The sequence below is a fragment of the Pongo abelii genome, chromosome 8 (assembly GCF_028885655.2).
Source record: "Pongo abelii isolate AG06213 chromosome 8, NHGRI_mPonAbe1-v2.0_pri, whole genome shotgun sequence".
NCBI lineage: Eukaryota > Metazoa > Chordata > Mammalia > Primates > Hominidae > Pongo > Pongo abelii.
The window spans coordinates 35,506,649-35,518,819 of record NC_071993.2 but is presented as its reverse complement, the minus strand read 5'-3'; the positions used below and the strand labels follow the sequence as shown (position 1 = coordinate 35,518,819).

The window sequence follows — 12,171 nt, the reverse complement described above, 5'->3', positions numbered from 1 at the left end:
TAAGCTTGATAAAGACTGTGTGTGGCTGGGCATGATGGCTCATGCCTATAACCCCAGCACTTTGGGAGGTTGAGGCGGGTGGATAATTTGAGGTCAGAAGTTCAAGAGTAGCCTGGCCAACATGGTGAAACCTCGTTTCTACTAAAAATACAAAAATTAGCCGGCGGTAGTGGTTCGCACCTGTAATCCCAGCTGCTCGGGAGGCTGAGGCAGGAGAATCACTTGAGCCTGGGAGGTGGAGGTTGCAGTGAGCCAAGATTGTGTCACTGTACTCTGGGTGACAGAGCAAAGACCCTTTCTCAGGGGAAAAAAAAAAAAACTTTTTTGGGCCTGGCATGGTGGCTCATGCCTATAATCCCAGCACTTTGGGAGTCCAAGGCAGAAGGGTCTTCTGAGAGCAGGAGTTTCAGATCAGCCTGGCAATACAGTGAGACCCTGTCTCTACAAAAAAAAGTTTCTAATTAGCCAGGCATGGTGATGGCTCACACCTGTGGTCCCAGCTACTTGGGAGGCTGAGGTAGAAGGATTGCTTGATCCCAGGAATTGGAGGCTTCAGTGAACTATGATTATACCACTCCACTCCAGCCTGGGCAACAAAGCAATACTATGACTCTAAAAGTAGAAGAAAAAGAAGGCCAGGTGTGGTGGCTCACACCTGTAATCAAACACTTTGAGAGGCCAAGGTGGGTGGATCTCTTAAAAAAAGAAAAAAAAAAAAAAATATATATATATATATATTTTTTTTTTAACAGAGTCTCTCTCTGTCACCCAGGCTGGAGTGCAGTGGTATGATCTTGGCTCACTGCAACCTCTGCCTCCAGGGTTCAAATGATTCTCGTGCCTCAGCCTCCCGAGTAGCTGGGACTACACATGCTCACCACTGTGCCCGGCTAATTTTTTTCTATTTTTAGTAGACATGGGGTTTTACTATGTAGCCCAGGCTGGTCTCAAACTCCTGGGCTCAAGTGATCCTCCCACTTTGGCCTCCCAAAGTGCTGGGATTACAGGCATGAGCCACTGCACCCAGCCTCTAAATTTTTTTTTTTTTTTTTTTTTTTTAAGTTAGCTGGGTGTGATGGCACACACCTGTAGTCCCAGTTAGTCAGGAGGCTGAGGCGGGGGCATCACTTGAGCCCAAGGGTTTGAGGCTGCAGTGAGCTAGGATCGAACCACTGAACTTAAAAATAAGTTATATGATCCTAAGAACTTTGTCCACTTGTAATTAGTGAATAAAAAATTTTTTTTGGTGGGGAAGTGTATCTCAAGGATAATTGAGTTAAAAATCATAGAATCCACCCATACTAGTTCAAGGAAAAGTGGAGGTCATGGGAAGGTTATAAAGAACTCTCACAAATCAGAAATAGCAAAAGCAGGCAGGCTTTAGAGGGGTGGAGAGGGGAATTGGAAAATGATTTAGAAATAAGGCAAAAAAAAAAGCCTCTTTTCCTCTTTCTTTCCTCTCCTCCTTTTCCTTTCTCTGTGTGTCTGCTCTGTCTTCTTTTTCCTTCCAGTTATTCACACTCTTCTTGCACAGGGCTCATGATGGCCACACCCCTAGAAAAAAGTCTGAGCCCTGGAATTAGCATGACCTGTCAGTTTTGCTCATCACAGCAAATTAGCTCAGGCTCTCATTTGTAAATTCCTGGGAGGAAGAAACTGATTGGCACAGGTGTGCCAGGTGTCCACCTTGGCTTAATCACCTGTGATTAAGAGGAAAAGGCAAGCATGTTGAGCCATCCCTCCCAGGACTGCGGAAGTTTCTTTAACTCAAGACAGTGGTTCCTTCGGGTGGGAAAGAAAGTGAGAAGGCATACGCAGGTGGTTTCTACTACTTTACTTGTTTGAGACAGGGTCTTGCTCTGTCACCCAGGCTGGAGTGCAGTGGTGCAATCATAGCTCACCGCAGCCTTGACCTCCTGCTCAAGCGATCCTCCCACCTCAGTCTCCCAAAGTGCTGGGATTACAGACATGAGCCACTGCACCCAGCCGTGTTATTTCTTAAGCTTTATAGTGGGTTTCCTGGTATTTCTTATATTACTTTTTATGCCATTTTGAGTGTCTGAAATCTTTTTTTTAGACTTTCAAAATACAAAGGAGGGGCTTTTTTTTTTTTTTTTTTTTTTTTTTTGAGATGGAGTCTCGTTCTGTTTCCCAGGCTGGAGTGCAGCGATGCTATCTCGGCTCTGCAGCCTCCACGTCCTGGGTTCAAGCAATTCTCCTGCCTCAGCCTCCTGAGTAGCTGGGACTACAGGAGCCCGCCACCATGCCTGGCTAATTTTTGTATATTTTTAGTAGAGTTGGGGTTTCACCGTGTTGGCCAGGCTGGTCTTGAACTCCTGACCTCAGGTGATCCACCCACCTTGGTCTCCCAAAGTGCTGGGATTACAAGCATGAGCCATAGTGTCCGGCCCGAGGGGCTCTTCTTTAAAAAGAAGAAAACTTCTGTAAAATTGCATGTATATGCACACATACATATCCACCAGTGATCAGCATTTTATACAATGATGAGATAATTCTGTTAATTTTTTGGTTCTCAAACTCTTGTCCTAGCTTACTGATAGTTTTATTCAGGAGTTGGTGACTCATTCATTCATCCAACAAATACGTATTGAATGCCCATCATGGGAAGCCCTGGGTTTACAAAAAAGCAGAAGACCTGAGGCTTAAGCCAGGCAGACCAATATGCAGCTTGTGAACACTTAGTAAACGGTATTCTTTTCTTTTAAAATCTGAAATGAGCCTCTATTTAAAAGTTTCTCACAGTTTCTTTCTAGGGACATTCTCAATTATTTGGGAGCAGATTGCCTTTGTGTTGGAAAGAAGCACTTGGGTAACCCTTCTTGGTCATGAGAGGGTAAGTGGGCATGCATGACTCGAGGGCAAGGAATGAAAAAGGCATTTGTGTGTGTGTGGCTTGACAGAAGCTGCTTTTCCTAATTCCTCCTGGTAATCAGCCTTAGGGAGGAGGTGGGCACACTTGGATAGAGGCCAAGGAACTTACTGGGAAGAAATGAAAGGAGAGCTTTATGGTAGATGCAGTGTTTTAGAACCTTTCAAATGGAGACAGAGCCAGGAACGGTGGCTCACACCAGGCATGGTGGCTCACACACTGTCCCCTGTTCTTGGGCCACAGCTCATCCCCTGGGACTTCCAGTTCTACTTAGGTAAGATATTGACCTGGTCAGCAGTGGTTTCCGAAGAGGATTCACCATGTCTGGGTGACAGGTTCAAGGGTGGCTTAGCCCCAGACTGGACGAAGGTCATCTCCCTGGCCCCCACCTTCTACACCCACCTTGACTGTCCAGATCCCCATGCTTTATCCCGCTCTCCAGTTTGCAGGATTTCCCTTTGTAGCATTTGGCAGTCAGGTTCTGCTCAGATCCACTAAGACTCCTTTCTATCAGTTTTGTGGCCCTGTCCCTTTCACTTCAGAGTGTAGAGAAGTTTGGGGTAAACTGACACCCAAGTCTGCTGTGGGATCCAGCTGAAGCTACTACCCCCTGGGAGCTTTTCCAGAGAGCACATCTCTGCTTGACTCCCGACTCCCTTACCTGTCTCCCCAGGGCTCACCTGTAAACTACTGGCTGACTCCTTGTTTCTCCTCAAAGCATCGGCTGCAGGAGGGTGACCTGAGACCTCTTCCCTCCTCATGAGCTTCCCCTCAGGACCCTAGGTGTTATCTCTGCCAGCAGGTCTCTCAAAGCCATCCAATTTCATTTTTATTTATTTATTTTACTTTTTAAATTTAGAGACAGAGTCTCACTATGGTGGTACAGGTACAGCTCACTGCAGCCTTGACCTCCTGAGCTCAAGCGACCCTCTCTCCTCTCACCTCCCACACAGCTAAGACTACAAGCGTGTGCCAGCATGCCCAGCTAATTGTTCTATGTTTTATAGAGACATGGGGGGCGGTTCACTATGTTGCCCAGTCTGATCTCAAACTCCTGGGCTCAAGTGATCCTCCTGCCTCAGCCTCCCAAAGTGCTGAGATTACGGGTGTGAGCCAGTGGGCCTGGCCGGGGCTAGTTTTTAACAACATGAGGAGCAATAACAGTTAAAAACAAAACCAGTAAACTTGTAAACTGATCAGAGGCTCTATCTTATACTTGTCAAATTATTTGAGATCAGAATTGACTCCTTCAAGCTAAGTAAATCCCTGAAGTTTTGGGGCAATGTGATAGAAGGAGAAAAACTCAAGAGAGGTAACGAGCTTCCTGGAAATGTGGCAAGTGGAAACGAGAGCCAGTTCTGACTTGAAGAAGGCAGTATGAATTAGTTTCACTTCATCTGGTGAAGCAGGATATACCAGTTATACCCAGAAATAGGAAGATAACTTCAAATTGTGACAAGTGCTGTGGCTGTAAAACCTAGGTTAAAATGAAAGAGAGTAATAGGTCTGTTTGGATATGGAAAAGAGGGGTCAGGGAAGCCTCTCCAAAAGTGTGGTGTTTTAACAGAGCCTGAGGAATGAGTTGTGTTGGGGTGAGGGAGGGATCTGTGCAAAGAAAACAGCATGTGTCAAGGTCCTGAGGCAGGAAGCCATGTGATGAACCCAAAGGAAGATCACGATGGTCTTCATGAGGTAAGTGAGGGGGAAGTTGCTCCCTCATGACATTGGAAAGGATGGCAGGGGCAGGTTGTGCAGGGCTTTATAAGCAGATGTTGATTTTATTTATTTTGACATGGAGTCTCATTCTGTCACCCAGGCTAGAGTGCAGTGGGGGCAATCTCAGCCCACTGCAGCCTCCACCTCCTGGGATTCAGCAATTCTCCTGCCACAGCCTCCCAAGTAGCTGGGATTACAGGCATCTGCCACCACACCCGGCTAATTTTCATATTTTCAGGAGAGATGTGATTTCACCATGTCGCCCAGGCTGATCTCAGACTCCTGACCTCAACTGATCTGCCAGCCTCAGCCTCCCAAGTGCTGGGATTATAGGTGTGAGCCACTGTGCCCAGCCCCAGATACTGATTTTAAACATAAATCTTGCTCAGGCTGCTGTGAGGACAATGGACTGGAGCCAGGGAAGAATGAAAGCAGTAGTGTGTAGGGCCATCATTTTGGGATTCGCTTACTCGGAATCAAAATTTAGTTCTCCGCCTACTAACTGTGTGACCATGGGCGAGTCACTTAACCTATCTGAGCCTTGGTTTTGTCATTTCCAAAATGGAAATCTCAATAGTACCCATTTCATTAGGTCATTATGAGGATTGAAAAATAAAATGTATATACACATTTTTACACATTGTGTAAAACTGACACATAATAAGTACCCAGTAGATGTTGGCTGATTTATGGTTTATTGGTAGGCTGTTGTTACTATCTGTAAGAGGAGAGTGTTGGCCAGGCGCAGTGGCTCATGCCTGTAATCCCAGCACTTTGGGAGGCTGAGGCGGGCGGATCACGAGGTCAGGAGATCGAGACCATCCTGGCTAACACGGTGAAACTCCGTCTCTACTAAAAATACCAAAAATTAGCCAGGCATGGTGGCGGGCGCCTGTAGTTCCAGCTACTCGGGAGGCAGAGGCAGGAGAATGGCATGAACCCAGGAGGTGGAGCTTGCAGTGAGCCGAGATCACGCCACTGCACTCCAGCCTGGGCAACAGAGCGAGAATCCGTCTCAAAAAAAAAGTGTTGGAATTTTAGGAGACAAATAAATGCCATCTTTCCCTTCTGAGTTTAGAGTGAAATGAGAAGACAGACACAGAAGATGACAGATAGGCATCTGTCATATCTTTTTGACATGTACTATGTGCTATGAACAAAAGTAAATGAAAAGTCTTGCTCTTGTGGAGCTTACATTCTAGCATGGGTGAGGAGAGTGAGGGATCTGGACAGAAATAAATGTCTGAATCAGCAAGTTATATAGTACTTCTGAAGGTACCTCTTTTATTATTGATAATGAAAAGTGTAGCTTAGCTGGGCACGCTGGCTCACGCCTGTAATCCCAGCACTTTGGGAGGCCGAGGTGGGTGGATCTCTTGAGGCCAGGAGTTCGAGACCAGCCTGGCCAACATGGTGAAACCCCTGTAAAAATACAAAAGTTACCCAGGCATGGCACCTGTAATCCCAGCTACTCAGGAGGCTGAGGCAGGAGAATCGCTTGAACCTGGGAGGCAGAGGTTGCAATGAGCCGAGATTATACCACTGCACTCCAGCCTGGGCAGCAGAGCAAGAGTCAGTCTAAAAAAAAAAAAAAAAGAAAAATGTAGCTTAGATCTACAATCAGATCAATTTCCCTACAATTTCACCCTAATAAAATCTAATCACAGTCAGAGCTGGGCAATCACAGCCACTCCCTAAAGCTCATTGCTTTAGGGGTAGAGCTTTCTCCATAGCTAACCATATAGTAGAAGGAAGACAAGACCTGATCTTTCCTTAAATCAACTTACAAAGAAAATGAACCCAATTAAAGTGTGCAAATAGTTGAGTTTTGATACATTTGTACATTTGTGTATTCATCTTTACAATCAACATGTAGAATATTTCCAGGCCAGATGCAGTGTGGCACATGCCAGGTGGGCAGATGGCCTGAGTTCAGGAGTTCAAGACCAGCCTGGGCAACATGGTGAAACCCTGTCTCTACAAAAAATACAAAAAGTTAAGTGGGCATTATGGCATGTACCTGTAGTCCCAGCTACTTGGGAGGCTGAGGTGATAGGATGGCTTGAGGCTGGGAGGTTGAGGCTGCAGTGAGCCATGATGGTGCCACCGCATTCCAGCCTGGGTGACACAGTCAGACCTCATCTCTAAAAAATAATGATAATAAAATCAATATTTTCACTTTTGGGCTAAAAAAAAAAAGAAATAATATTTCTATTACTCCAGAAAGTTCTCTCATGTCCTTTTGCAGAAAATCTCAACTCCCCTACAACCCAGGCAGCAACTATATTATAGATTAGTTTGGCTTTTTCTAGAATTTCTTTTAAATGTAATCCTATAGTATGTACTCATTTGTGTCTTGCTGCTTTTATGCAGCGAATTTTTAAGACTGTTCTATGTGGTTTTTTGCATCAGTTTTTTTTTGTTTTGAGACGGAATCTCGCTCTGTTGCCCAGGCTGGAGTACAGTGGCTCGATCTCGGCTCACTGCAAGCTCTGCCTCCTGAGTTCACACCTTTCTCCTGCCTCAGCCTCCTGAGTAGCTGGGACTACAGGCACCAGCCACCACACCTGGCTAATTTTTTGTATTTTTTTAGTAGAGACCGGGTTTCACCATGTTAGCCAGGATGGTCTCGATCTCCTGACCTCGTGATCTTCCCTCCTCGGCCTTCCGAAGTGCTGGGATTACAGGGGTGAGCCACTGTGCCCGGCCGGCATCAATGTTTTACATTGTGTTGTTGGGTAGCATTCCATTGTCTATACCACAATTTATGTATCCATTCACCAGTCGGGAGATATGTGAGTTGTTTACAGTTCTTGGCTATTATACATGAAGCTGCTAGGACTATTCATGTAAAAGTCTCTGTGAACATGTGTTTTTATTGTTCTTGGGTAAATGCCTAGGAGTGGAATTGCTGGATCATATTATAAGCTTATTCTCTTTTTTTTTTTTTTTTTTTTTTTTTTTTTTTTAAACAGACTCTTGCTCTGTTGCCGAGGCTGGAGTGCAATGGTGTGATCTTGGCTCACTCCAACCTCTACCTCCCAGGCTCAAGCGATTCTCTTGCCCCAGCCTCCCGAGTAGCTGGGAATACAGGTGCAGGCTATTTTTTTGTGTTTTTCCCTGGCTAATGTTTGTGTTTTTAGTAGAGATGGGATTTCACCATGTTGGCCAGGCTGATTGGGAACTCCTGACCTCAAGTAATCCCCCTGCCTTGGCCTCCCAAAGTGCTGGGATTACAGCGGTGAGCCACTGCGCCCGGCTCACATTCTCAACTTTATCAGAAACTGCTGAGTTGTTTTCCAAATTGCTTGTTCCATCTTTTACATTCCGACGAGCCATTTATGAGAGTTTTTGTTACTTCACATCCTGACTAACATTTGGTTTGGTCAGTCCTTTTAGTTTTAGCCATTCCGGTGAGTATGTACAGTTTTCATTGTGCTTTAATGTACTTTTCTCGGATGACTAATGATACTTGAGCATCGTTCCATGGACTTATTGGCCATTCCTATTTTTTCTTTTGTAAAAAGTCAGTTGAAATCTTTTGTCCTTGTTTAAATTAGGTGGGGCCAGACACAGTGGCTTACACCATTAATCCCAAACTTTGTGAGGGTGAGGTGGGAGGATCGCTTGAGGCTGGGAGTTTGAGGCTGCAATTAGCTATGACTGTGCCACTGCACTCCAGCCTGGGCAATAGAGCAAGACCCTTTCTCAAAAAAACAAAAGCAAATAAAGGGTTTTTTTTTTTTTTGCCTTCTAATTATTGAGTGTAAGAGTCCTTCATATACTCTGGAAACATGGTCTTTGTCAGATATATGTGTTGCAAATATTAATATTTTTTCTCCTCAGTGGTTGCCATTTTATTTTCAATGGCTTGAAGGAACAGAAGATCTTAATTTTGATAAAGTACAATTTATCAATTCCTTTCTTTTGTAGGTTGATATTTTTGTTCTATCTAAATAATCTTTGCCTACTCCAAGCAAGAATAGATTTTCTGTGCACCTGTAGTCCCAGCAACTTGGGAGGCTAAAGCAGGAGGATCATTTGAGCCCAGGAGTTTGAGGCTACTATGAATATGATCTTACCTCTGCACTCCAGCCTGGGCGACCCTGTGTCTAAAAAGAGAGAGAGAGAGATTTTTCTGGAAATTTGATAGTTTTAGCATTTATACATAGGTCTATGATCGAGTTAATTTAGTATATGGTGTAAGAAAAGGGTTGAAGTTGTTTTTTATTGCTTTTTTAAATTTGAATGTTATTTTTTATTTTAAAAAATAATATAGAGATGGGGTCTTGCTGTGTTGCCCAGGCTGGTCTTGAACTCCTGGGCTCAAGTGATCCTCCCACCCCGGCCTCCCAAAGTGCTGGGATAACGGGTGAGCCACCACGTCTGGCCTGTTTTTTCTTTTCTTTTTTACACTTTTTAAAAGAGTAGTTTTAGATTCACAGCAAAACTGAGAGGAAGGTACAAAGATATCACATATACCCTCTGCCCTCAGGCATGCATGGCTTCCCCCATTATCAGCATCAACCAGAGTGGTACATTTGTCACACGTGATCAACCTACATTGACACAAAATCCATGGATTACATTAGGGCTCACTCTTGGTGTTGCCCATCCTGTGGGTTTGGACAAATGTATAATGACATGGATCCACCATTATAGCACAGAACAGTTGAATTGGCCTAAAAATTCTCTGGTCTGCCTGTTCATCCGTCCCTTCCTTCTGCCTCCAGGAAACCACTGATCTATTTACTGTCTCAAGAGTTTGCCTTTTCAAGAATGTCATATAGATGAAATCACATAGGATGTGACCTTTTCAAATTGCCTTCTTTCACTTCATATGCATTTACGTTTCCTCCATATATTTTCATGGATTGATAGCTCGTTTCTTTTTTTTTTTTTTTGAGATGGAGTCTCGCTCTGTCACCCAGGCTGGAGTGCAGTGGTGCGATCTCAGCTCACTGCAACCTCCGCCTCCCAGGTTCAAGTGATTCTTGTGCCTCAGCCTCCCGAGTAGCTGGGATTACAGGTGTGTACCACCATGCCTGGGTAATTTTTGTATATTTAGTAGAGATGGGGTTTTACCATGTTGGCCATGCTGGTCACAAACTCCTGACCTCAAGTGATCTGCCTGCCCTGGCCTCCCAAAGTGTTGGAATTACAGGCGTGAGTCACTGTGCCTGGCCAGCTAGCTCCTTTCTTGTTAGCACTGAATAATATTCCACTCTCTGGATATACCACAGTCTATTTATCTGTTTACCTACTGAGGACATCTTCACTGCCTCCATGTTTTGACAACTAAAAATAAAGCTGCTATAAACATTTGTGTGCAAGTTTTTGTGTAGACATAAGTTTTCAACTCCCTTGGGTAAATACTAAGGGGTGTGATTGCTGCATCATATGGTAAGAGAATGCTTAGTTTTATAAGAAACTGCCAAACTGCCTTTCATACTGGCTGTACCATTTTGCATTCCCACCAGCAATGAATGAGAGTTCCTATTACTCCACATCCTCACCAGCATTTGGTGTTGTCAGTGTTCTGAAGTTTGGTCATTCTAATAGGTGTGCAGTGGTATCTCATTATTGTTTTAATTTGCATTTCCCTGGTGACATGTGATGTGGAGCATCTTTTCATATGCTTATTTGCCATCTGTGTATCTTCTTTGGTGAGGCATCTGTTCAGGTCTTTTGCCCATTTTTAAATTGGGCTGTTTGTTTTCTTATTGCTGAGTTTTAAGCATTCTTTGTGTATTTTGAATAACAGTCCTTTATCAGATAAGTCTTTTGCAAGTATTTCCTCCTGGTGTGTGGCTTGTCTTTTCTTTCTCTTGGCATGTCTTTTTCAGAGCAGAAAATTTTAACTTTAATGAAGCCCAGCTTATCAATTCTTATTTTCATGGATCATGTCTTTGGTGTTGTATTTTAAAAGTCATCATAAAAGCCTCAGTCATCCAGATTTTCTCCTACGTTACTGTCTAGGAGTTGCATAGTTTTGCATTTTACATTCAGGTCTATGATCCTTTTTGAGTTAATTTTTGTGAAGGGTGTAAAGTCTGTGTCTAGAATCATTTTTTTTTTTTTTTTTGGATATGGATGTCTAGTTATTCCAGTAGCATTTGTTGGAAAGACTATCTTTGTTCTATTGTATCGCCTTTGCTCCTTTGCCAAAGATCAATTGACTCTATTTATGTGGGTCTATTTCTGGGCTTTCTACTTTGTTCCAGTGATCTATTTGTCTATCATTTTGTCAATACCACACAATCTTTACTTTTTCATTTTATTTAATATTTGTTTAATTTTAATTTTAATTTTTTTTTTAAGAGACAAGGGCTCACTCTGTTGCTCAGGCTGGAGTGCAGTGGCATGATCACTGCAGACTTGACCTCCTGGTCTCAGGTGATCCTCCCACCTCAGCCTCCCAAGTAGCAAGCAGGACTACAGACATGCACCATCATGCCTGGCTAATTTAACACTACATTCTTGATTACTGTAGTTTTGTAGTAAGTCTTGAAGTTGGAGAGAGTCAGTCCTCCTAACTTTGTTCTCTCCTTCAATATTGTGTTGGCTGTTGTAGGTCTTTTGCTTTGCTATATAAATATTAGAATCAGTTTGTTGATATTCACAAGATAACTTGCTGATATTTTGATGGGGGATTGAGTTAACTCTTTAAGTCAAGTTGTAAAAAACTAACATCATGACAATATTGAGTCTTCCTGTTGGTAAATATGGAATATCTCTCCATTTATTTAGTTTCTCTTTGGTATCTTTCATGAGAGTTTTGTAGTTTTCCTCACATAAGACTGGTACATGTTTTCTTAGATTTGTACCTAAGTATTTTACTTTTGGGGGTGCTAATGTAAATGGTACTACATAATATGTTTTAATTTCAAATTTCAAAAAAAAAACCTGGGCACGGTGGCTCATGCCTGTAATCCCCACACTTTGGGAGGCTGAGGTGAGTGGATCACCTGAGGTCAGGAGTTTGAGACCAGCCTGGCCAATATGATGAAACCCTGTCTGTACTGAAAATACAAAAATTAGCTGGCCGTAGTGGCGGGTGCCTATAATGCCAGCTACTCGGCAGGCTCAGGCAGGAGAATCGCTTGAACCCAGGAGGTGGAGGTTGCAGTGAGCTGAGATTGCGCCACTGCACTCCAGCCCGGGAGACAAGAGCAAAACTCAGTCTCAAACAACAACAAGAGCAACAACAACATCAAAACAAATTTCTCTTGTTTATTGCTGGTAATAGAAAAACAATGGACTTTTGTATATTAACATTGTATCCTGCAAACTTTGTAGAATTACTTATTAGTTCCAGTTATTTGGTCGATGCTATTGGATTTTCTACATGGATAATTGTGTCATCTGTGAACAAAAACAGTTTTATTTCTTTCTTCTCGATCGGTATTTTTTTTATTACCTAAGTCTTGTCTTTTTGCATTAGCTAGGACTTCCACTAGAGTATTGAAAAAGGAGTAGTCAGAGGAGACTTCCATTCCTTGTTCCTGATCTTAGCAGGATAGTTTCATACCTCTAAGTATGAAGTTAGCTGTAGGATTTTTGTA

The 12,171-nt window shown here is 43.3% G+C and overlaps 1 long non-coding RNA gene across 3 annotated transcripts in view; it reads left to right on the top strand.

Moving 5' to 3' along the window:
- LOC129048426 (uncharacterized) overlaps positions 1 to 12,171 on the top strand; it is a 36,564-nt gene that overhangs the window by 301 nt on the left and 24,092 nt on the right. For all 3 annotated transcript variants that reach the window (XR_008510761.2, XR_010141397.1, XR_010141398.1), the window contains exon 2: positions 2,764 to 2,854. This is a non-coding gene — a long non-coding RNA (uncharacterized LOC129048426). The remainder of the gene's footprint in view (positions 1 to 2,763; positions 2,855 to 12,171) is intronic.